This window comes from Petromyzon marinus, chromosome 27 (assembly GCF_048934315.1).
Source record: "Petromyzon marinus isolate PM22_M1 ecotype Great Lakes invasive population chromosome 27, UKy_Petmar_22M1.pri1.0, whole genome shotgun sequence".
NCBI lineage: Eukaryota > Metazoa > Chordata > Hyperoartia > Petromyzontiformes > Petromyzontidae > Petromyzon > Petromyzon marinus.
In genome coordinates, this window is record NC_133693.1 from 14,309,749 (window position 1) to 14,336,175 (window position 26,427).

The window sequence follows — 26,427 nt, forward strand, 5'->3', positions numbered from 1 at the left end:
AGCTGCAATGGCTGCTTTTGGGTACGCGGTCCAGACCTCCCCAGAGACCCTGGTTGACAGAGGAGGCGTTCAAGATGGTTGAGAAAAAGCGACAGGCCCACTGTCATTGGCTACAGAATCCCACGTCAGAGAATGAGGAGGCTTACCGCAGCCTTCGCTCGGAGGTTCGGAGAGCCGTGAGGCGCTGCAAGGATGGGTGGTGGTCGCGGGTTGCTGAGGAGATGGAGTCTGCCTCAGTGGCCCACGATCACAAATCTCTATTTAACTCCATCAAAAAAGTAACCTGCAGCGCCACACCTATTACCATCATTAGGGGAAAAAACGGTGATCCAATCTCTGACCCCCCGGTGAAACAGGTTTGCAGATCTGCTGAGCATTTCTGTGAGGTCCTGGGGGAGGGAAAATCCCTCAGCCAGGAAAAAATCGTGGCACAAAGTGAGGATGACTCTGCTGAGGCTGCGGTGCCTCAAATATTGGAAGAAGTCACCGCCTGTGAGTGGCTGGCTGAAGTGCCATCTGTTGAGGAAGTACTGAAGGCAATCCGGAGTCTGAGACCAGGAAAGGCAGCGGGCAAAGATGATCTCCCAAGCGAAATGCTGAGGGAGGGTGGCGTTGGTGCACAGACTGCCCTATATGACATCATAACAACAGTCAGGACCACTTGACAGGTTACGCAGGATTGGAAGGATGCCCTGGTGGTCCCCCTCTTTAAGAAGGGAGACCGCACAGACTGTAACAACTACAGGGGCATCTCACTCCTCAGTGTGCCGGGAAAGGTCCTGGCAAGGATTATTCAACATCGCCTTTCCAGGCACGCTGAGGAGAGGCTTGCGGAGCCCCAATGCGGTTTCAGGAAAGGGCGGTCCTGCACAGATGCCATATTTTCTGTCCGTCTGCTACAGCAGAGGTGTAGGGAATTCCAGCAAGACCTACATCTCTGCTTTATTGACCTGGTCAAGGCCTATGATACCATCAGTAGGCCTGGGCTCTGGTTTGTTCTTCGTGCTTTTGGAGTACCTGACCCTTTGCTCACGATCATTAAGGACCTTCATGAGGGTGAGCGGGCCCGGGTAAAACTACGTGGCCGGGAGTCCGAGCCATTCCCTGTATACCTTGGGGTACGACAGGGATGTCCTCTAGCTCCCACATTATTTAACATCTATTTTGACCACGTAGTTCGTGAAGCCTTCAATAGCTGTACCGGGGGAATCTCCATATGGTACAGATATAATGGGAGGCTGATCGATGCCCGGGTGCGGTCAAGGGATGGCTCCCTATTGCTCAACCATGTTATGTATCTTCTTTGGTTCTTTCGGTAAAGTCACGTAGAATGATAATAAAATAATAAAGTGATAAAATAAAATAACACAATAATATTCTCACGACGTTTCGGCCACAACACAAGCGGCCTTCATCAGGTGAAGGGGGCGAGACTGTCTGGTAGGACAGCGCTGGAGTGAAAGAGCCACGTTCAGATACGGCCTTTAAGCTGTGTGAGAGGAACTAAGCACCCTCAAATTTCAGCACCACGGATAGCTACGGGCCCCGTTCAGACGGACGAGTTCGTCCATGGTCGGAACAGAGGAGGGGGAGAGAGACAGCTGCGAGGCCCTAGTATGCTCCATGTTGTAAAACTATACCATTAACCGTGGTGTGAGAGGTATTAAGAGGCAATGCTGGCGAAAGAGCTGCGGTCTGAAGGTCATCGTAAAAATACAATTAATTAAGAACAGAAATGATTTAAAACATCTTTCCAGTGGTTACTAAGCCTGAATCCATCTTCTCGGTTGAAATTGTCTCTGTGCTTGTATATGTGAATGGCCTCATGAACGAATCTCTCATGGTAGCCGGTTGGTTTGCAAAGAACCTCCGTCTTGGAGAAGTCAATGTCATGTGAGCCCACTGAATTATAACAGTGATCTGCCACGGCAGAAGAGTGCGTCCTATCCTTTTTGGATGTCTTAATTAAAAGAAGACATGATGGTTCAATGAGCCACTCTGTCTACAGGAAAGCTACCCATACAGATGCTTACTTGAAACCGGATTCCCACCACCATCCATCCCAGAAGAACTCCCTCATCAAGACTCTATACCATAGAGCCCAATGCATTTCCGACCAGGAACACATTACCAGTGAACTCAAGCACGTACACCAGGCTCTCAGGGCTAATGGCTACTCCGACTACACAATCCGCAAAGCCATCACTCCAGTCATGAAGAAGGATCCTCTTGTGGAGCCACTCAAAACCATCACCTTACCCTACATTGCAGGGGTCACTAAAAAGATCTCCAAAATCCTGAACAAACACAAGATCCAGGTCCGATTCAACACAGTACATAAAATCCGTGATTTTGTTCCATCTGTAAAAGATGCTGTTCCAGACATACAGTACCCGGGCGTTTACAAACTAAAGTGCCTCTGTGGTAGTAGCTACATTGGAGAAACCAAAAGACATATCTCAGACCGCATGCGCGAACACAAAGCAGACTTGAAACACGGTAGGACGAACTCCTCTGCCGTGGCAGATCACTGTTATAATTCAGTGGGCTCACATGACATTGACTTCTCCAAGACGGAGGTTCTTTGCAAACCAACCGGCTACCATGAGAGATTCGTTCATGAGGCCATTCACATATACAAGCACAGAGACAATTTCAACCGCGAAGATGGATTCAGGCTTAGTAACCACTGGAAAGATGTTTTAAATCATTTCTGTTCTTAATTAATTGTATTTTTACGATGACCTTCAGACCGCAGCTCTTTTGCCAGCATTGCCTCTTAATACCTCTCACACCACGGTTAACGGTATAGTTTTACAACATGGAGCATACTAGGGCCTCGCAGCTGTTTCTCTCCCCCTCCTCTGTTCCGACCATGGACGAACTCGTCCGTCTGAACGGGGCCCGTAGCTATCCGTGGTGCTGAAATTTGAGGGCGCTTTGTTCCTCTCACACAGCTTAAAGGCCGTATCTGAACGTGGCTCTTTCACTCCAGCGCTGTCCTACCAGACAGTCTCGCCCCCTTCACCTGATCAAGGCCGCTTGTGTTGTGGCCGAAACGTCGTGAGAATATTATTGTGTTATTTTATTTTATTTTATCAATTTATTATTTTATTATCATTCTACGTGACTTTACCGAAAGAACCAAAGAAGATGAATCATTGCAGTCACGAAAGCTTTAAATCGTCATGTTATGTATGCCGATGATTTGGTAATAGCTGCTCATTCAGAGGAGGAGTTGGAGATGCTGCTGCTAAGAATGGAGCGTGCTACTAATAGATGGGGCCTTACCATCAGCAACACCAAAACTAAGCACCTGCCTGGGTATTTTGTACCATCGGACACTCCACCCCCACATCTCCCAATCGGTGATGGGGCAGTTGTGGAGAGAGTAGAGAGTTTCCCATACCTGGGTAGTGTGCTTATGACTGGCTCCAGTTTGACAGCAGAGGTCTCACTCTGAATAAGTCGAGTGGCAATATCTTTTCATCGGTTGCATAACGTTGTGTGGAAGCTGCCTGGTCTGTCGCGCCACACGAAGCTTCGGGTCTTCTCGGTCACGGTCATTTCCTCACTTCTCTACGCTTGCGAAACGTGGACCCCCCTAATGGAACATCTTCGCCGGTTAGAAACATTTAGACAGGCCTGCCTACGATCCATCCTGGGTTTAACCAGACTGGATTGTGTGAGGAGCTCACAAATCCTTGAAAGATCTGGGCAAGGTCCCATCGATGAGCTCCTCCGGCAGGCAAGGCTGCGATGGCTGGGTCATGTAGCCCGCATGCCCAGCCACCGCATGCCGAAACAGCTTTTGTTCGGCCGGATCGAGGGGGCTAAACGGGCGCGGCACGGGCTAGAGAAGAGATGGAGTGATGTGGTACAGGAGGACGTGGAGCTGAGTGGAGTTGCCGATGACTGGTACCAGCAGTGTCAAAATCGGCCTCTGTGGAGGAGGCTCATGAAGGACGCTACTGGGCATTTGGAGGTAGTCGCCCTCCAACAACAATGGAGGGCAGAGGAGCGACGCTCACAACAACGAGGGGAGCGCCGGGTGGCTAGGGCACAGCAGGTTGGCACAATAGGGGGCACAGGTGGTGCATCAGCCAGTCATCTCAGTCATCTCAGTCAGTCGACCCGTGGCACCTGGGTCTGCCCCGTGACCTCCTGCCAGCGGGCGTTCGACACTTCACGTTGCCTCAAGGTGCACATGGCCTGGCACAAGCGTCGTGGTGACGTCACCGCCACTTAGTGGCGAATGGCGGTTGTTGTTATATATCTACTGTAATCACCCAGGAATGTATGTCCTTAACGTTCGTGACGTCACTCCACATCGACCAGCCCCCCTCATTAATATTCATGAGAAGGTGACGTCCTCCAAATGGACACACCCCCACCCCTCATTCATAATCATAAGCGGGTGACGTCACTCAAGATGCAGTACTCCCCCCCTCACTAATAATCATGAACAAGTGACGTCACTCCACATCGAACAGCCGCCCTCAATAATCATGAACAGGTTACGTCCTCCACATGGAACCCCCCCCCCCCATCTCAGTAACATCTGGCAGTTCACCAGTTCAAGCGAGCCTGACTGCTGATGAGACACTGAGAGACGAAGCCTGTTTCAGGGTGCTGCTTGTGTTGAGTTAATGTTGATGATGAGATGCACTCTTAGAAGCTTGTGCGGCTGAGTAGCACCACTCGCATTGTGTGCGTGGAGAAGTGGCGATGTGGAGACTGTACAACTCGGATATCTTGTTCCTTGAGCTGCAGCAGCAGCAGCAGCTGTAGTTATGCGTTTGTCCACTAGAGGGCATCACGTGCCTTGTGGAGAACCTGCAGTGCCCCTACATTCTGTAGCCCTAACCCTATAGCCCTGACCCTATAGCCCTGACCCTATAGCCCTGACCCTATAGCCCTGACCCTATAGCCCTGACCCTATAGCCCTGACCCTATAGCCCTGACCCTATAGCCCTGACCCTAACCTAATACTTTTGGTGTCCTTCCCCGGCACCTCCGATTAGCACGGTTGGCTATGTACGGTGCGAAAGAAATTCAGCCTTCAATAGCTGCCCCCAGACATGAGTTATCATTTGTGGTCAATTGGCTTCTGAAAAATAAGCTAATACCTCATTGGACTTTACCTGATAATATTTTTAAAAAATTGCTTAGTTTATTCTTTTTTTAGTGATTTGTTTACTTTTCCTATACCTTGCACTCTGATCTTTTTTTTTTGTATTGTTTGTTGCTGTAACGTACAAAGCCGTCCCTACTGGACATCTCTGAAAAAAGCTTTATAGCTCATCGGATTCCTCCAGTATGATTACATATTCAGATTTTGATTCTCATATACATATCTGGGGCAGCTCGTGTTGGTAGTGAGCCCCGATGAAGGCCAGCAAGGCGCTCGAAGGGGACGGAATGGTCAGAACAGTGTCTGGTCCTCAGACTCACCAGAGACACTCACCAGGGACAGACTCACCACATATCGACACACTCACTCACCCACCCACTCATCCACTCACTCAATCTCCCACCCACCCACTCACCCTCACCCACCCATCCACCCACCTACTCACCCATCCACTCTGACTCACCCACCCACCCACTCTCACTCACCCACCCACTCACTCACTCATACACACACTCACCAACTCACCCAATCACTCAATCATTCAAATACCACTTACCCACGTACTTATTCACCCACTCACTCAATTACCCACTCACCCACCCACTCAACTACTCACCCACCCACTCACCCACTCACTCACCCACCCACTCACCCACCCACCCATTCAACCACCCACTCACCCAGCCACCCACTCACTCACTCACCCGCTCACTCACTCACCCACCTACTAACTCACCCACCCGCTCTCCCACCCACCCACGCACCCACTTGCCCACCAGCTAACTCACCCACTCACTCAATCATCTCCCCACTCACCCACCACTCATTCACCCACTAATTTACTCACTCACACATCCAACCACTCCATTACCCTCTCACACACAGACTCACGAACTCACCCATTCACCCAATCACTCATTCAAAAATCCACGCACCCCTATACTCATTCACCCACTCGCTCAATTACCCACTGACCCACCCAAGCACCAAATCATGTATCCAGTTCCCCATTCATTTAATTAGCCACTCAACCACTGATTCATTCAAACTAACTCACTGACCCACCCACTCACTCATCCACCCACCTAATCATTCACCAACTCAACCATCCACTTACTCATTAACACATTCACACATCCACCAATTTACACACTAACCCACTCATTCAATTACCCATCCACCCATTCAACCACCAACCATCCACTCACCCAGGCACCAACTGATCCAATTACCCATCCACTCACCCACATATCCACACACCGATGCACTCATTCATCCACCACCTACCCACCCACTTACTCAATTTCCCACTCACCCAAGCAGTAATGTGATGGTTTATAATGTGCAGTCAATGGCAACCGCGCTGAGACCATTAATTCACCAGACTTGAGAACCTGCTTTAATCGTAGGTGAATGCCTGGATTCAACCCCATTTTAGTACTCTGACCTCTGAGCCACTGGACCATTTCTAAACAATCAACACCCCCCCTCCCCCATGTTAAATACATAAGCAGCCTGTTTAGTAAGAAGCATTATTGAAATACTTTGCCAAGACAATTGGTATTGTGGAGCAGTCCTGCAATTGCTTTCTCATGCCTCTGCTGGCAAGAATAAATGACACAATAGAGACCTCTAGAAAGGCGTTTGAACGATATTTTGGTCTATTCTTCCATACTCGTCAGATGATTTTGAAGAGGAAGGAGTACCCACACTTTCACCCACCACACGCAACTTGCCACTCGATTATGGTGTACCCAGTTGTACTGTTTGGCGGACAGAGGCAGGGGAACTTCAGATACTCGACCATTTGTTTCAACTGCTGTGCCAGAAGGTGGAACCAGCAATCTCTCCATTGCCAGTGAAGTTTACGAGCCATTGCATCACAGCAGCCCCCTCCAGTATGCAATGCTAAACGAGGGTCTCTCTCTCTGCGTGCACATCAGGGTAATATTTAATGAGGTGGTATGGACGTCTCGCTGCTTCGTGATGGATGTGATGGCAGTGGGAAAGTGGAGCAATGGAACAGCGGGGCATTAGGGCAGAGTGGCATCAAAGCAGTGGGGCAGCAGAGCAGAGGGGCAGTGAGGCAATGGGGCAGTGGGCAGAGGGGCAGCAGGACAGCGGAAGCAGCTTGGCAGAGGGGCAGTGGGGCAGTGAAGGGGTGGATGTGTCAGACGAATCGCCTGATGATCTTTTCCCACCACTGCTTGTACACGTTCTGAAGAAGGGCCATTGCCTGAAACTTCTCTCATGACATAGTTGTCATTGTACCGCCGCACACACAGCCGGGACACTGCACACGAGCCAAGGCACATTGAACCAACCCAGGCAGCGCTCACAAGCAATACAAAGTTACATTGTTTCCTCATAGGTTTATGTCATAAAGTTTATAATAAAAACAACAATGATAATTATTACATAATGCATTGGATTGATGCTAACTCTTAACAGAGTTAGTCTGTTGGCAGCAGTCAGTGTCCAGTACAGTCCTGGAATCTGCTGCTCAGTTTCCTTCCCCGGCTGTGGTCCCAGTGGCACCTCCATCACCCCAACTGTGCGGTCGACCGGCCGCAACCAAACAGCATCATGCTGCGGAAGAGCGCATGGATCGCGTTCGCCACACGAGCCAGGCCCTTTCGTTCCTGCACTACCACCGCCTCCTGCCACTCTGTCTCCTCCTGTCTCCTCCTCTGTCTCCTTCCCCGTCGCCTCCTTTGTCTCCTCCGTCTTCTCTTTCTCCGTCTTTTCGACCTCCTGCATCACCATCTCTTCCTCCACCACCATCTTCTCCTTTTCCTCCTCCACAGCCATCATCTCCTCCATCTCCTTGTCGTCCTCTTCGTCCTCCACCGCTATCTCCTCATTTGTCTTCTCCAACTCCCTCTCCACCTTCTCCATTTCCTCTTTCACCTCCTCCTTCACTTCCTCTTTCATCTTCTTCTCCACAACCTCTCTCTTCTCTTCAACGGCCTGCGAGGATTGCTGCGCTGACTCCGCTCTGTGAATAGACGCGCATGACACCGTTCAACCTTCCTGCTATGGCAGACAACGCAGTCGTCTCCTTACAATCTGTAGGTGGACTGTGTGGCGGACTAATTCGAATTTAATAACCACACAAAACATCACAATCAGTGAGTACGCTTGGCATTGCAGCTGTCATTCTCTCAATGCAAGGCTAGCACGAAGAAAGGTGCTGCTGAATCTAACACAGACTGCTGTAGTTTCACAGTAGTGGCTGGAATTGCTGTGTAAATCCAATGGAATAACTTGCAGTGACATTTGTATATGTGTACTATAATTGATCCCTGGCACACAATGGCATACTCATTTCTAATGACATCAGGGGAGATTTTTAACGTGTGCTATGAAGGAGAGGGTGTGCGTGTCTTTGTGGTTTACGCAGCAGCATTAATACCCAAGGCAGGACGCCAGAGCTGAACTGTAAGCAGTGAGTGATGAACCCGCTATCGCTGGCCCGCTTCACCCATGCACGATTGTGGAAAAATATCTATGGTGATTCGTGGTCGACTAAGTTGCCCCCTTTGACTTTGATGGCATCTCAGAGCGCTTTACACGTGATGAGCCACTCACATCTTGCATTTCTCGTCTCAATGCATTTGAAAGGGGGCACCCCCCTCCTCCCAATGGCAGCTATCCTTGTGCAGTAAAATACACTTGGTAGTTGGCCAGGAAACGGGCATTAGTCTGGCAACAATATAGTGGATGTAGGGTTACATGGTGAATATATTACCGCATTGTTACGTGGTCTCACCCAGAAAGCAATTATGGAGAACATTTCTATCGCCGAATGTACATGTGGGGTTTGCATTGTCTGTGTGTTTGTGCGGGTGGCAGAGCTGGAACATCTTTGCATCATAACTAGAGGGATCTGGGTTCGATTCCCAACTGGGCCACTTTCTCTGTGTGGAGTTTGTTCTCTCCCCCTGTTCTGGGTGGGCTCTGCTTTCTCCCCATAACTGAACCCACATAAGCAATGCAAATCACTCAATTAGGATCGCAAACAACAGTCATTTTGTTCCCGATTACTAACAAAACTTGGCAGGACCCTGCTGAAAAAAGGTCTTGAGACTCACTGATGCTTATCCTGCGTAAACAATAATAATAAATACACACAGGACACACGCAGAGTTGCTTACCCTGGCTCAGCGGCTCCTTCTCTAAAGACATCTTCTCCAATGTGCAGTGTGATTGGGCCCTGCACAGGAGTGGTAGTGGTGTTTGTAGCGGTAGCGGAGGAGGTGGCAGCGGTGCTGGCGGCGGTGCTGGCAGCGGTGCTGGTGGTGGTGCTGGTGGTGGTGCTGGTGGTGGTGCTGGTGGTGGTGCTGGTGGTGGTGCTGGCGGTGGTGCTGGTGGTGGTGCTGGTGGTGGTGCTGGTGGTGGTGCTGGTGGTGGTGCTGGCGGTGGTGCTGGTGGTGGTGCTGGCGGTGGTGCTGGTGGCCTTGGTCCGGAGGCAGTGGTGCTTCAATTTGGTGAAGCGCTTCTCCTCCTAGAGAGGCTTCACCTCGCCGAGGTTATTCACCTCCCGAATGCTCCTCTGGTTCTTGGGGCGCCTACACTTGAGCTGCTTCTATTCGTGCATATGCGCAACGATAAGCACAGGAACATTCAAACATGCACACACATGCACAAAATAATACCCACACGCACGCAAACATGCATTTCCACCCATACACAAATGCATACTCACACACCTATGCATGGACGCAAACATGTATATTGACTCATCCAAATATGCTGAGCACACACCAAATATGCTGAGCACACACATACACAATCACCCGATGTTAAAACAAACCTTTACCAATCAGTACTTTTGAACACAGCATTAATGTAGCCCTAACCACTAATTCACCTAAACCCTACAAACTAATGATACATGTTACACCCTCATATATTCCCACAGACACCTATCGACCCCACAGACCTCATGAACCCCATTGAGGCCTTGATCAACTGCGATAATTTAATGGCGATTGTTATTAACATTCATCACGGGCAATAGGTGCCACAGAATGTTCCATTGAAAGGATCTAGCTGCCCATAATCTGGAAAAATCTAACAGCAGCGCTCATCGTGGGCAACTGGAATAGCACCTTCCAATGAGCTCACAGACAGAGGTCGCATCACTGCCTGAAAAAAAGGCCAATTGATGTGCATGCACGAGTGGGATATGGCGTGACATGGTGGCAAGATGGGGTGATGTCGGGAGATGATGTGGTGGTATTTAGATGTGATGTGTTGGAATGTTATGGAGAGATCGTGTCATGTGATGGTGTAGACACATGGTGAGGTTCTGTGATGGGTTATTGACTGGATGGTGGGGTGGTATGATGGGAAAGGTGGTGTGGAGAGATGGTTTGGTGATGTGATGTGTAGTCATGTTGTAGTTTTATCGTGTGGTGGCGTGGTGTGCTATCGTGTACAGACGGTGTCCTTGACCCTCACCGACCACATACACACCTTTTGGTCGCCATTCTTGTCACCTTGGTTCGGGAAAGGGTCAACTCTGTCCATAATGTCCCCCTACGTGGTCGTTTGGAGCTGCGACTTCCGGACTACGGAGCACAGACATTTCATTCAAAGGATGAGTGATGGGTTAGAGAACGAAGCACATGGAGATTTCACAGAACTCATTCTGAGATCCCTCTAGTTACCTCTTATCACACTACAGGCCCTGCTTTTGAGAAATATTCATCACATGGCATTAACACTTTACATGTCATATTTTTGTGAGCATGTTGAGATCATTCATTCCATAAACTTGAGACCCTAGTTTAATTATAGGTTGCTGAAACCCAGAGCTTAATAAACGTTCTCTGCCATGCTGGATCAGTGTCTAATCCCTTACCCACCAAGCCAGTTCTGCTGAATGCCATTATTATGGAGTTCTCCTCTGCATTTCCTAGTAATTTGTGAAAAGTAAGTTTATAGCTCATCAGAATTCTCCAGAATATATAAATATTCTGATTCTAACAAACTATTTTATGTAGGTATATGTAACTTACTCTCATAGTGCTCCAAGATATCAGCCCACTTAAGTTGTCTGTCCATGTTGTAGGTGTTGTGTCTGTTTGATGGTGGTGGCCTGGAGGGGTTAGAACAAGGATCAAATTTATCAACTCAATTAATCACTCATCCTCTCAATTATTACCATTTTCCACTCACAGTACCAGTCACTCACTCTTGTGCATGTTGATTTACAAGCCCCTTCATTTACTTGCTTACTGCCAACTCACTCACTTGTGCACCCGCTCACTCACTCATTCACTCACCCACTCACACATGTTTATTCCAATCCACTATTCCATTGAACATAATCGTCAGACTTAACCATGTTCATGTAGAACCCATTTGTATTAATCCACTGGTTGATAAAGGCCTCTCAATGCCTCATGGATGATGAGGGTTATGTAACCATACTTAAAAACGCTGGTCAGTGTGGGTTGGTGAAGGTCGGGGAGACTGCAAAAGAAAATATTTTTCTGCACTGCCCTCCTATGCTCACAATGACTATTACACCATTTATAGCACGTGGTGGCCACCCAATGCTAGGACATCCAATCACTCCTCAAGCTAGACCCTGCTTAGCTTCTGAGACCTGATGAAATCAGGAACATAACGGGTAATCTATTCAGAGGTCAACCAATCGAATTACCTGAGTAATATCCCTCGCCCAAACATCAAAATACTATTACTCAAGCATAACCCGAACACCTCATAGGCAACCCTAACCCGTCATACCGAACACTAACCCTTAATACACAAACCCTAATACACAACCGTAACTCTAAGTTCTAAACCGTAACTGTATCACACTTGCCCGTATGGCAAACTCCAACCTCTAATTATAACTGTGAACTCTAACCCTTCACTCTATCCCCAAACACTAAAACTCAGCCTGTAGCCCATAACCACAACTTTTCACCCCTAATTATTAACAACGATCCCTGATCATTTTTAAAACGCCCGTGTCGGGCTCACTTTTCAGATGTGATGAAGACCGGGCTCACAACTGACGAGATTAACTTTACTTTTATCACCGGTTGTGCATCTTTTAAAAACTAGAATGCGAAATAATTGCGTCCAGTTGCACATTATTTAATTGTAAATGCATTTACATAATTTTGCTTTACAAACAATGTTTTCCATCAATTAAATAATTGTTGAATAACAAGACAAAATGCAGGAGTATCTGCATTATTATGAAAAAACTATTGTAACATTTACAATATTATAGAAATAAAAGAGAAAATAATAAATTGTGTCAAGCAGACGATCATACACTGTAACACGTAAATTAACAATTGGGAATTGTTTAATGATTAATGTTCACCTCTTTTGCATGCCGTTTCTATTTGAAACTAATTCTCACAACAATGTAAGAAATATCTACATCAATATTAATTCTACCGTCAAGAATCCAAAAATCACAATATCCACGACATTGTAGTTTGATTTTATAATAACATTTGTTAAAATTATATATTTAAACGTATTTGTTACAACACGTTACCATAAGCTGAGCTAAACCCCCAAACCCCTCATGCTCATGTAGTGAGTGAGACCCCCACACCCTTGAAAGCCTCAATAATAAACCCCATTAACACGCAAACAATCCTTAAACCACCCCTTTCAGGCTCACCGGTTAAATGATGTGCAGGCTGACAACTGCTGAGAATAATTTCAGTTTCATCAACAGTAGTGGAGGCTTTAATAACCACGAGGCTAAATAATCTCACGTTTATTTTAGCTTAGACAAGAAACACAGCGACCAATAAACACAGCTCTTCAATATGAATGACACGTGGTGCATGACGTCATAGATATCATGATGTCAAAGGTACCACCCACATGACTGTGACATCACAGACTGGAGACAACTACGTCATCAGCCAGGATCTGACCTGAACAGCAGACCCCTTCCTAATGTTAAATGTAATGTAACTCAGATTATTTCGGGCACAATTGTCCCAGTAATAAGAAAATGATGATTGTGTACATTTTATTCGTAATCTAGATGACTTAAACAGGCTCGTTATCAACGTTTTGAATGGTTACACGGTTACGGTCTAAACAATGTTAGAAACAGCAATATATGAAGTGATATTCCAAGTTACGAATCTAATTGTCTTAATTTGATGGCAGACAATCCAATTACCACAATATTATGAATATTTGAGTCTAGTTTGAGGTGACAATGTAAAATTATATTTTTAAAATGGCATCTTATGAAAAAAACTATTGTAACATTTACAATATTATAGAAATAAAAGAGAAAATCATAAATTGTGTCAAGCAGATGATCATACACTGCATTACAAATTAACAATTGGGCATTGTTTAATGATTAATGTTCACCTTTTGCATGCCGTTTCTATTTGAAACTAATTTTTACATCAATAATCAGTCACATAAAACGACGATGTCAGAAATATCCACATCAATATTAATTCTACCGTCAAGAATCCAAGAATCACAATATCCACGACATTGCAGTTTGATTATCTGATAACATATGCTAAAATTGTATATTCAAAAGTATTTGTTACAACACGTTACCTTAAGCTAAGCTAAACCCCCAAACCCCTCATGCTCATGTAGTGAGTGAGACCCCCACACCCTTGAAAGCTTCAATAATAAACCCGATTAACACGCAAACAATCCTTAAACCAGCCCTTTCAGTTTGATTTTCTAATAACATTTGCTAAAATTATATATTTAAACGTATTTGTTACAACACGTTACCATAAGCTGAGCGAAACCCCCAAACCCCTCATGCTCATGTAGTGAGTGAGACTCCCACACCCTTGAAAGCCTCAATAATAAACCCCATTAACACGCAAACAATCCTTAAACCACCCCTTTCAGGCTCACCGGTTAAATGATGTGCAGGCTGACAACTGCTGAGATTAATTTCAGTTTCATCAACAGTAGTGGAGGCTTTAATAACCACGAGGCTAAATAATCTCACGTTTATTTTAGCTGAGACAAGAAACACAGCGACCAATAAACACAGCTCTTCCAATATGAATGACACGTGGTACATGACGTCATAGACATCATGATGTCAAAGGTACCACCCACATGACTGTGACACAGACTGGAGACAACTATGTCATCAGCCAGGATCTGACCTGAACAGCAGACCCCTTCCTAATGTTAAATGTAATGTAACTCAGATTATTTCGGGCACAATTGTCCCAGTAATAAGAAAATGATGATTGTGTACATTTTATTTGTAATCTAGATGACTTAAACAGGCTCGATATCAACGTTTTGAATGGTTACACGGTTACGGTCTAAACAATGTTAGAAACAGCATAATATGAAGTGATATTCCAAGTTACGAATCTAATTGTTTTAATTTGATGGCAGACAATCCAATTACCACAATATTATGAATATTTGAGTCTAGTTTGAGGTGACAATGTAAAATTATATTTTTAAAATGGTACCTTATGAAAAAAACTATTGTAACATTTACAATATTATAGAAATAAAAGAGAAAATCATAAATTGTGTCAAGCAGATGATCATACACTGCTACACAAATTAACAATTGGGAATTGTTTAATGATTAATGTTTACCTTTTGCATGCCGTTTCTATTTGAAACTAATTTTTACATCAATAATCAGTCACATAAAACGACAATGTCAGAAATATCCACATCAATATTAATTCTACTGTCAAGAATCCAAGAATCACAATATCCACGACATTGCAGTTTGATTTTCTGATAACATATGCTAAAATTGTATATTCAAAAGTATTTGTTACAACACGTTACCTTAAGCTAAGCTAAACCCCCAAACCCCTCATGCTCATGTAGTGAGTGAGACCCCCACACCCTTGAAAGCTTCAATAATAAACCGGATTAACACGCAAACAATCCTTAAACCACCCCTTTCAGTTTGATTTTCTGATAACATATGCTAAAATTGTATATGTAAGAGTATTTGTTACAACACGTTACCTTAAGCTAAGCTAAACCCCCAAACCCCTCATGCTCATGTAGTGAGTGAGACCCCCACACCCTTGAAAGCATCAATAATAAACCCCATTAACACGCAAACAATCCTTAAACCACCCCTTTCAGGCTCACCGGTTAAATGATGTGCAGGCTGACAACTGCTGAGATTAATTTCAGTTTCATCAACAGTAGTGGAGGCTTTAATAACCACGAGGCTAAATAATATCACGCATATTTTAGCTGAGACAAGAAACACAGCGACCAATAAACGCAGCTCTTCCAATATGAATGACACGTGGTGCATGACGTCATAGACATCATGATGTCAAAGGTACCACCCACATGACTGTGACATCACAGACTGGAGTCAACTACGTCATCAGCCAGGATCTGAATGTAATGCAACTCCTATTATTTAGGGCACAATTGTCCCAGAAATAAGAAAACGATGATGGTGAAAATTGTATTCATTTTCTAGATGACATAAACAAGCTAGTTAGCAAAAGTTTAAATAGATACACGCTTGCGGTCTAAACAAAATATCAGGGAATATGCGAAGCAACGAATCTAATTGTAATTTGGTGGCAGAAAATCAAATTATCACAATATCATAACCATTGTAGCCTAGTTTGTGGTGAAAATCAAATTATCACAATATCATAACCATTATAGCCTAGTTTGTGGTGAAAATCTAATTATCACAATATCATAACCATTGTAGCCTAGTTTGTAGTGAAAATCAAATTATCACAATATCATAACCATTGTAGCCTTCTTCTTTGGTTCTTTCGGTAAAGTCACGTAGAATGAGAATAAAATAATAAATTGATAAAATAAAATAACAATGTAGCCTTGTTTGTGGTGAAAATCTAATTATCACAATATCATAACCATTGTAATATAACCATAACCGTTGTTTCTCTTCAACGTGAATTTACCGAAAAAACTAAGAATATGAATTACTGCAGTCACGAAAGCTTTAAATCAAAATTCATTGTAGCCTAGTTTGTGGTGAAAATCTCACGTAATTTTTATTTTTATTTTATTTTTATAGCACTACTGTAAAATGTACAATAATATAGAAATAAACGTGAGATCCTCAGAAATTGAGTCGAGCAGACAATCATACACTACAACACATAAATCAACAGTTGCAAATTGTTTCATAATTAACTGTAACCTTTGCATGCCGTTTAAATTTGAACCTATTTTTTACATCAATAATCAGTGGCATGAAACGAGAATATAATAAATATTCGCAATAATATTAATTCTACCGTCAATAATCCAAACATCACAATATCCACGACATTGGAATTCCATTTTTTTTAAATAAAATATGCCAAAAAATAACCCGTACCCATGACCCAAGCCGAAACCTACAACCCCTCACTCTTATGTACTGAGAGAGGCCTCCACTTCTTTGAAACCCTCAGCAACAGACCTCATAAATATCCATGAAATCATATTCTTTGGGTCTTTCGGTAGTCATGTAGATAAGTTGAAAGAAAATAATTTTTTAAAATAACAAAAAAACTACGACGTTTTGATCGTCATCAGGAGGAGAAAAGAGGAAAGCTGCTGAGGCAAAACAGTCTGCGACAATTCTGTAAGCAGCCAGGCACTTAAACGAAGGGCAGACCCCTTCCCAATGTTGAATGGAATGCAACTCGTATTATTTCTGGCACAATTATTCCAGAAATCAGAAAACGATGACTGTGGACATTTAATTCATATTCTAGATGCGAGTGGGGACCGGTGGCGCAGCGGTGAGCGCAGTGTGAGAATGTGGAGATTGGTGGCGTAGTGGTTTGCACATTGTGTGAGGGGGGAGTGGTGGCACCGCGGTTAGCACACCGAGTGAGTGGGGAGTGGTGGGCACGGTGGTTAGCTATAAATGCTCCGATACGTGTGGCATTGCCTTTGTACTGTTCGCCTTTTGGCGATCTCTGGTCTGACACTGGTGGTGAGACTGGGTCATAAAGAAGGCTGTCTCTGGTGTAGGCCAATCAGTTTCAAAGACAATGCAAATATTATCAGAGCATGTTTGTTTGCATATTCACCACAAGTACCGTGTGTGGTTATTGCAGACTTGATTCATTGCAACAGGTTTCTAATTGGTTGTTTGAACATTTTAACACCACTTCCTGTTTTACTGCCAGAAAGGGTAAAACCTTTTGTTATTTTTCACACTGATTCTGGAAAAAGGTCCCATGATACAGCTTGTTTGGCTGGATGGGGCTAAATGGATGTGTCATAGGCTAGAAGAGAGATGGAATGATGTGGTACAGAAGGATGTGGATGGAGCTAATTGGACTTTGATGACTTGTACCAACAGTGTCAAAATCGGCCTCTGTGGAGGAGGTTTTCATATAAAGTCTTATAACTGTTTTCACAAGATCCCTAATCTCAAGCAAAAAGCCACCAGACACGAACATGTGACACATTTCAATGTTTATTTACCCGATTGCTACTAAGCATGCATCAATTTCCAATTGCAGTCGACAGACACATTATGGTTTGATGTGGAAAATAGACTGTTGCAGAGTGTGAATACGATCTTCAAATATATATATTTTTGAGAGCAGCTTACAGTCTTTTACATGATGAAGGATCATTGCCATTTATCATCCCGACCAGTAAACCATCTTAACCAATCAAATATGCTATGATTTTTGGAATACCATGAAACACTATTAAAGTGTTCATTTTTGTACATATTTTCATGAAATGTTTCCAATAGATGTTTATATAGTTTTCTTACACGCGTCATGTAGTTCACTATAATAATGGTTTTGATATCACGCCATTTACACAGGAGCGTCTCAGATAAGGGGCGTCTCAGATAAGTGCCATGCAGCACATTTCATGAGGTTATCTAAATTAAATTTTTTGCAGGCTCCTTGTGCAAACCAGTCTTGTTTTCACGTCGTTAGTAAAGCAAAACTCACAAACTCATGGACTGTGTTGACCGGGGGAGGTGAAGATAATCAACAATAACCTTGCCATGGACATACTCTAAGACAACCTCTGTAAAGGACTTTCTCCCTGTGGAACTCATCATCCCTTCTGGATGCCCCGATCATTGCAGTGGTCCCCTAGAAGGCCAATAGACCCCTCTCTGAGTACCCCGACTGCTCAACATCCATGGCAATTAATGTATGGGAGATGCGAGTTGATGACCCAGGTGAAAATAAAACAAGAATATAAATGTATCATACGTAGTTTGGACAACACTCACTTTGCTATCATGTATAATCAGGTTGGGCCAAATATTTAGACAGTGCATTCATTGTCCATTGTGTCAGTTTTGAAAGAATTAAGCAACATTGAAAAATAGCAAGCTCTGTCTTCATCTTCTGCCAATGCCAACATCATGCTCATGTTTGCTTTGCCAGGCCCGTTGACATGTGTGGCAAACCCAAAAGTTAAAAACGCTATTGACAACGCATGTAAAAAAAAGACTTTTCTGATTTGACCCAAAATCCGTGTTCACTTGGAAATCATTTTTGCATTATGGTGCAGTTAAAATATAGTATTCAGCTCATTAAATTAACCTTTAAACATTAACTTTAAATCAGTTTTTGAAAAATATATTTATTGCCTTAATTAATTATTTTGATGTATAGTTCCCATAATATTTATATCCCTGGTCTATAGTATTCTGCTTGTGCAGAAATGTGTAAGAGACTACTGCATGTTCTGGTGAATCCAGTCCATGAACTTGACGACGGTGCGCTAGACACCTGGCTGGTAAGCCCGTGCACAGCCAACACCCCAGCTGGCGATTCCAGAAAGGAACCAGCGGCCGTTTGAGTCCTGGCAAACAAAGGGCCCCCCAGAGTATCCCTGCAACAGACACACACGACACCAATGTTAGAAGTTTACTGACTGACAAGGAGGCATGATGGAGCGCTGATTACAATGACCCAGTATAGGAAATGGCATGTCATGATACCAAAGAAGGCATATCAGAAGGTCCAATAAGTAGGTTTAAATGTTCAGTGCAAAGAGCAGTAGAACTGAGAGGCAGGCTTGAAATGTTGTGGGACTGGGATCCTGAATGAGGACTTTGTTGTGGAAGGCCCATTCAGGACATGGCATTAAAACTCCGCTCTCCTCTTACTTAAAAACAAACAAATGTCACAAAGGGTGATTAATGCACTCAGCAGTGACTTATCTGTGTGCTCCAGTTTCCTTCCACATATATACACTCACTAATTGGCTGGCAACATCTGGACATATATAGAAATGCAGGGCAATTATTGGCGCAGGCTCACCTCCCTTGCAATATTCCAGCTTGGTCTTTGGCTCCTCAGCAATTCTGAGATGCAATTATCATGAACGACGCTATATAAAATGAATCGCTATATATACTTTTAAATAGCTTAGCAAATGTGCTAAATTATCAGTGACAATTTGCTTCATTCGGAAAAGCCACATAGATCAGAAGGCTGGGAATGCGTTCACGTCGTGCTGAACAGGGAGCTGTGCGAGTGACTCGAAGCGTGGCTGCCCCTGTGGTGCCCCAGCTGATGCCCGCATCGCTCGTGCCACTCTCCTGGACCACCGAGTCGTGGAACTACCCGCGGGACCCTGAGTCAATGTGACTCGTGTCATTGAGGGAGTGGCCGCAGGGCAAGTGAATGTCGGGTGCCCACAACTTGATCGGCATTATTTTCTATTGGCAAGCTTTAGGCAACCCTGTGATGAATTTGTATGTTTGTCTATAGGATACATTCATCATAGTAACAGGACTTTTCTTACCAAAATTTGTTCTTAATTATCATGGGAACTCAACACGTTCGTAAATAACAATGACCTTAAAATTAAATAAAAATGGAAAAATGTAGACTTTTGGGCAATGGCCCTTTTTCATTGTACAAATGGGAGACGGACCATTGCCCGAAACGTTGCATATAATGTTGTGTCTATTGAGGCCACAACATTACTGACTAATGTGTTGAGCTTTTTAGTTAATTGTTCTTGGGCACCACTGCCAACGCAGCAACAGCATTGCCAAATAATAATGTATCATCGGGTTAACTTATTAGTACTCCATACTGCTCAGTCTGGGTCAGCGAAGCATTGAACCAGTTCAGATTTTGCTTTCCACTGATACTAGCCATGACTGGTTATCAAACTCATGTGGCTGGCTTCCACAGCAGAGCACGCTGAACAACACTGCCATTGCCGTGAATATTACATGTTTATATTATTATTATAACATACGATACTTGTTTCCTACCACGTGTGTTGATTTCGATTTAAAGCTTTCGTGACTGCAGGGATTAATCTTCTTGGTTTTTTCGGTAAAGTCACGTAAAAGGGAAATAATAAAATAATAATAAAACATAATAAAATAAAATTATCACGACGTTTTGGCCACAACACAAGCAGCCGTCCTCAGGGGAAGAAACAGAGCTGTCGGAAAGACAGCGCTCCAATGAACACTGCTAAGCTTGGCAGCGTATTTTAAGCTGGATGGGAGGAGCAGAGCGCCTTGACAAAGGAGTTTACATATCAACAGAATAATTTTGCATTGAAGTAGCTATGTTAATGTGAGAGATTAGCAGGATGTTAAAGTCAGAAATTAGCATGTAACTGGGAGATTAGCATAATGTTAATGTGACGAATTAGCATGTAACTGGTCACGGAAGTGGCTATGTTAAAGTCAGAGTTTACATATCAACAGAAGAATTTAGTATACATTGAGGGAAAAAAGTATTTGATCCCCTGCTGATTTTGTACGTTTGCCCACTGACAAAGAAATTATCAGTCTATAATTTTAATGGTAGGTTTTTTTGAACAGTGAGAGACAGAATAACAACAACAAAAATCCAGAAAAACGCATGTCAAAAATGTTATAAATTGATTTGCATTTTAAGAGGGAAATAAGTATTTGACCCCCTCTCAATCAGAAAGATTTCTGGCTCCCAGGTGTCTTTTATACAGGTAACGAGCTGAGATTAGGAGCACACTCTTAAAGGGAGTGCTCCTAATCTCAACTTGTTACCTGTATAAAAGACACCTGTCCACAGATGCAATCAATCAATCAGATTCCAAACTCTCCACCATGGCCAAGACCAAAGAGCTCTCCAAGGAAGTCAGGGACAAGATTGTAGACCTACACAAGGCTGGAATGGGCTACAATACCATTGCCAAGCAGCTTGGTGAGAAGGTGACAACAGTTGGTTTGATTATTCGCAAATGGAAGAAACACAAACGAACTGTAAATCTCCCTCGGCCTGGGGCTCCATGCAAGATCTCACCTCGTGGAGTTGCAATGATCATGAGAACCGTGAGGAATCAGCCCAGAACTACACGGGAGGATCTTGTCAATGATCTCAAGGCAGCTGGGGCCACAGTCACCAAGAAAACAACTGGTAACACACTACGCCGTGCAGGACTGAAATCCTGCAACGCCCGCAAGGTCCCCCTGCTCAAGAAAGCACATATACATGCCCGTCTGAAGTTTGCCAATGAACATCTGAATGATTCAACTCGCCGTGTTTGGAGGAGGAATGCTGCCTATGACCCCAAGAACACCATCCCCACCGTCCAACATGGAGGTGGAAACATAATGCTTTGGGGGTGTTTTTCTGCTAAGGGGACAGGACAACTTCACCGCATCAAAGGGACGATGGACAGAGCCATGTACCGTCAAATCTTGGGTGAGAACCTCCTTCTCTCAGCCAGGGCATTGAAAATGGGTCATGGATGGGTATTCCAGCATGACAATGACCCAAAACACACGGCCAAGGCAACAAAGGGGTGGCTCAAGAAGAAGCCCATTAAGGTCCTGGAGTGGCCTAGCCAGTCTCCAGACCTTAATCCCATAGAAAATCTCTGGAGGGAGCTGAAGGTTCGAGTTGCCAAAAGTCAGCCTCAAAACCTTAATGACTTGGAGAAGATCTGCAAAGTAGAGTGGGACAAAATCCCTCCTGAGATGTGTGCAAATCTGGTGGCCAACTACAAGAAACGTCTGACCTCTGTGATTGCCAACAAAGGTTTTGCCACCAAATACTAAGTCATGTTTTGCAGAGGGGTCAAATACTTTTTTCACTCATTAAAATGCAAATCAATTTATAACATTTTTGACATGCGTTTTTTCCGGATTTTGTTGTTGTTATTCTGTCTCTCACTGTTCACATAAACCTACCATTAAAATTATAGACTGATAATTTCTTTGTCAGTGGGCAAGCGTACAAAATCAGCAGGGGATCAAATACTTTTTTGCCTCACTGTATATATAAATAGTGCATATTTAGTGTATCATTGAGTGCATGTTTATGTGCTCTAACCCAAAAATCTCGATTATGGACTCAAAAAACCGCTGGGAGACTTCTCACTCAGACCCATAGCAAGACGATATCTCCCCAATATTCAAATTGTTCAAATATCCCCCGAACCAGCCCAGGATAAATTTAAAGATCATACTCGGCATTCTGAAGGTCCTCCGTGTCCTGACAATGATCACGTTGCCACGTTTACGCTTCTTACAAATATTTTTGCCCTGTTGAATCGATCACCAAACCAAGTGACGGTAATGTTACGGTAAAAAAAACTCAGTGGGTGACCTCTGGGCACAGCATGACCTTGCAAACAGACGACCAATCGAGTTAAATAAACATGGGAAACGCACCTCGATGAACAGGCTGACTTCCCTGTGTGTTCGGACAAACTCGCAGGCAAAACGAACATGTCCCGAATGCCCACGTCCTTCAGGAACTGCATCTGGAGGTGTTGGCACACCAATTGCATCACCTAGCAAAAGAGGAAAACAGCAGGAACGACGTGAATACATCATCGCCATACAGCAGTCTACGCCCGTCAATTTCTCACAGCGGTAGTAAGGTCCTTAGGTGTCTGGGAGCACAAGGCAGGTGCAGGTGGGTGAGTCATAATTTCCTTCCCTTACGCCAAAACTTATTTCAGGCTGTGCAAGAGATAATGACACAGGTGAATTGTCACAAAAAGCCACTTAGAAAGCTGCCATGCTGTTAATGGTTAGTAAACTTAACTCACAGACCAGAGGTCGCTAAATGGGTACACCACAGTTAGCTGATCGGCAAGTCGTGTGTGATGCAGCAAAGTGTGGCTTTCAGCCGGCTCTTCCAACACATCTGGTCAACGTGGAAAAGTAGAATATGGGACCTTCCTGGTGTGGACTAATCAGTTTCAAAGACAATGCATATATTATCAGAGCATGTTTCCATGTTCACCACAAGTACGTGTGGTTAATGCAGACAGGATTCCTTGAATAAGGATTCTGTTTGGTGTTTTAACATCTTGACACCTGTTGTATTGCCAGAAAGGGTAAACCCTATTGTTATATGGAAAAGTAGACCAAATACTCGTAAAGAGTTCGCTCTCATGAAGGTCTTTTCACCAGTGGTGGTGACCAAGCAATTGCAGAGCTGCACTTTTATATAAGTCAGGTCAGAGCCAGATACACATTGGAGGATAAACATCCCACGGTGGCTGGGCAATTGTTGTGCAATAATGTCAGGTCAAACTTACTTAGAATATTTACAGGTGCATTTTATTCATGCCGTATATATTAATGCACACATTGTGTAGTAGTATTATTAAACTCACCTTTAATGACGATGACCATAAACATGATTAAGAGTGTGACTATTAATGAATGTGCGACTGTACGATGTGGACGTAGCGGAGGGGCCCCCCACGGTGAGCGGTGACGCAACGCGCGCAGTGGCCCGCGTCACGTGGTTGACACCTCACGTGCACAGAGCGAGGCAGGCAGAGCCAGAGGGGGGCGGCGTTGCCTAGGCGATGCTGGCATCCTCGCGGTCTACTCCACGGTCAAGCTGCGTGTCACTTGGTGACCCCCCCACCGCCTCTTACTGGACACCTGTGAGTGAGAGCTTGATAGCGCTTCGGATTTCTCCAGGGTCAAAACAGATTTTGATTCCCAGTACAGTGTGCACAGCACCTGTACGACAGGTCCTCGTTTAACGCAGTAGATGCGTTCCTGAAAAGTTCCGCGCTAAGCGAAAATATTTCCCCCGTAATGAATGTCCACGCGCAGTCAGAATTGGGTTACAAATAACTTGAGGGGACGCCGCCGCGTTACCGTCTCGTCTCGCTCAACCGCGCAGCTCAAGAAAGTAGTTCGGCGTCGACCGCTCACAAGTCGCCTTATGGCGGTGCGCGTTCCCTAAATGAAGGCAACCGCGTTATAGCGTGAACACGCGGGACAGACCCAGTTGTCGTGTGCGGGTCAACTCCCTGAGATAAACTTGCTGCCGACTTCATGCGTTGTATACGCCCAGTGCTCAGCCAATTGTTGTGAGCGTCGCTCCTCTGCCCTCTGTTGTTAATGGAGGGAGACTGCACCCAACTGCCAAGTATCATCCTTCGTGAGCCTCTTCAAAACGCTGATCTTGACACCGCTGGAAGCAGCCATTGGCCTTGACCTCACCCCACAACAGTGCAAGTTTAACCGCTCAACATTAAAACACAACGATGGGTCGCTTGCACCAATCGCACAGCATCACAGCGTTGACTCTCAGCTGTTGCTTGTGTAGAGGGGGTCAGATTGTCCAGACATTCGGTTGATACTAATAGGGTTTATTTGCCAGTATTGCAGATTATTTGAATTCCTCTTCTTTGGTTCTTTCGGTAAAGTCACGTAGAATGAGAATAAAATAATAAATTGATAAAATAAAATAACACAATAATATTCTCACGACGTTTCGGCCACAACACAAGCGGCCTTCATCAGGTGAAGGGAGCGAGACTGTCTGGTAGGACAGCGCTGGAGTGAGAGAGCCACGTTCAGATCACGGCTTTTTAAGCTGTGTGAGAGGAACAAAGAGCCTTGACGAAGGAATTAGCATAAAATTTTGCATTGAAATGGCTGAATGATTAGCTTGTGACTGGTCACAGAAATAGCTATGTTAAAAGTTAAAGCATACACATCCGCAGAGGCACCCATTGTTAAAAGGAATTAGCATAGAATTTAGCATTGAAATAGCTAAATTAAGGCATACACATCCGCAGAGGCACCCCTTGATAATGGGATTAGCATAGAATTTAGCATTGAAATGGCTGAGTGATTCGCTTGTAACTGCTACAGAAATAGTTACGTTGAAGTCAGAGCATACACATTCACCGAGGCACTTAGTACAAATCAAACAGGAGAATTTAGCATTGAAATAACTAGGCGAATTTAGCATTGAAATAACTGGGTGATTTGCTAGTGACTGGTCACAGAAATGACTACACATCTGAGCTATTCACAGTACTATATAGTGAACCAATAAAAACTAAAATATAAATTACCTTCATGTTATCAATAAACTCTATATTCTCCAATCAGCTAAGCTACCAACCATAAGTCGTTATATATCACAATGCTATATGGCGAAAAAATGGGTGGATTCTTACCCTCAAATTTCCGTACCACGGATAGCTACGGGCCCCGTTCAGACGGACGAGTTCGTCCATGGTCGGAACAGAGGAGGGGGAGAGAGACAGCTGCGAAGCCCTAGTATACTCCATGTTGTAAACCATACCATTAACCGTGGTGTGAGAGGTATTAAGAGGCAATGCTGGCGAAAGAGCTGCGGTCTGAAGGTCATCGTAAAATTACAATTAATTAAGAACAGAAATGATTTAACACATCTTTCCAGTGGTTACTAAGCCTGAATCCATCTTCTCGGTTGAAATTGTCTCTGTGCTTGTATATGTGAATGGCCTCATGAACGAATCTCTCATGGTAGCCAGTTGGTTTGCAAAGAACCTCCGTCTTGGAGAAGTCAATGTCATGTGAGCCCACTGAATTGTAACAGTGATCTGCCACGGCAGAGGAGTTCGTCTTACCGTGTTTCAAGTCTGCTTTATGTTCGCGGATGCGGTCCGAGATATGTCTTTTGGTTTCTCCAATGTAGCTACTACCACAGAGGCACTTTAGTTTGTAAACGCCCGGGTACTGTATGTCTGGAAGAGCATCTTTTACAGATGGAACTAAATCACGGATTTTGTGTACTGTGTTGAATCGGACCTGGATCTTGTGTTTATTCAGGATTTTGGAGATCTTTTTAGTGACCCCTGCAATGTAGGGTAAGGTGATGGTTTTGAGTGGCTCCACAAGAGGATCCTTCTTCATGACTGGAGTGATGGCTTTGCAGATTGTGTAGTCGGAGTAGCCATTAGCCCTGAGAGCCTGGTGTACGTGCTTGAGTTCACTGGTAATGTGTTCCTGGTCGGAAATGCATTGGGCTCTATGGTATAGAGTCTTGATGAGGCAGTTCTTCTGGGATGGATGGTGG

The 26,427-nt window shown here is 44.4% G+C and overlaps 1 long non-coding RNA gene across 3 annotated transcripts in view; it reads right to left on the reverse strand.

The window, feature by feature from the left end:
* Positions 1–17,566: 17,566 nt before the first annotated feature.
* Positions 17,567–26,427, reverse strand: part of LOC142929246 (uncharacterized) — a 38,358-nt gene continuing 29,497 nt past the window's right edge. For all 3 annotated transcript variants that reach the window (XR_012945469.1, XR_012945467.1, XR_012945468.1), the window contains 2 exons: positions 22,773–22,894; positions 17,567–18,976 (listed from right to left, as the gene is read on the reverse strand). This is a non-coding gene — a long non-coding RNA (uncharacterized LOC142929246). The remainder of the gene's footprint in view (positions 18,977–22,772; positions 22,895–26,427) is intronic.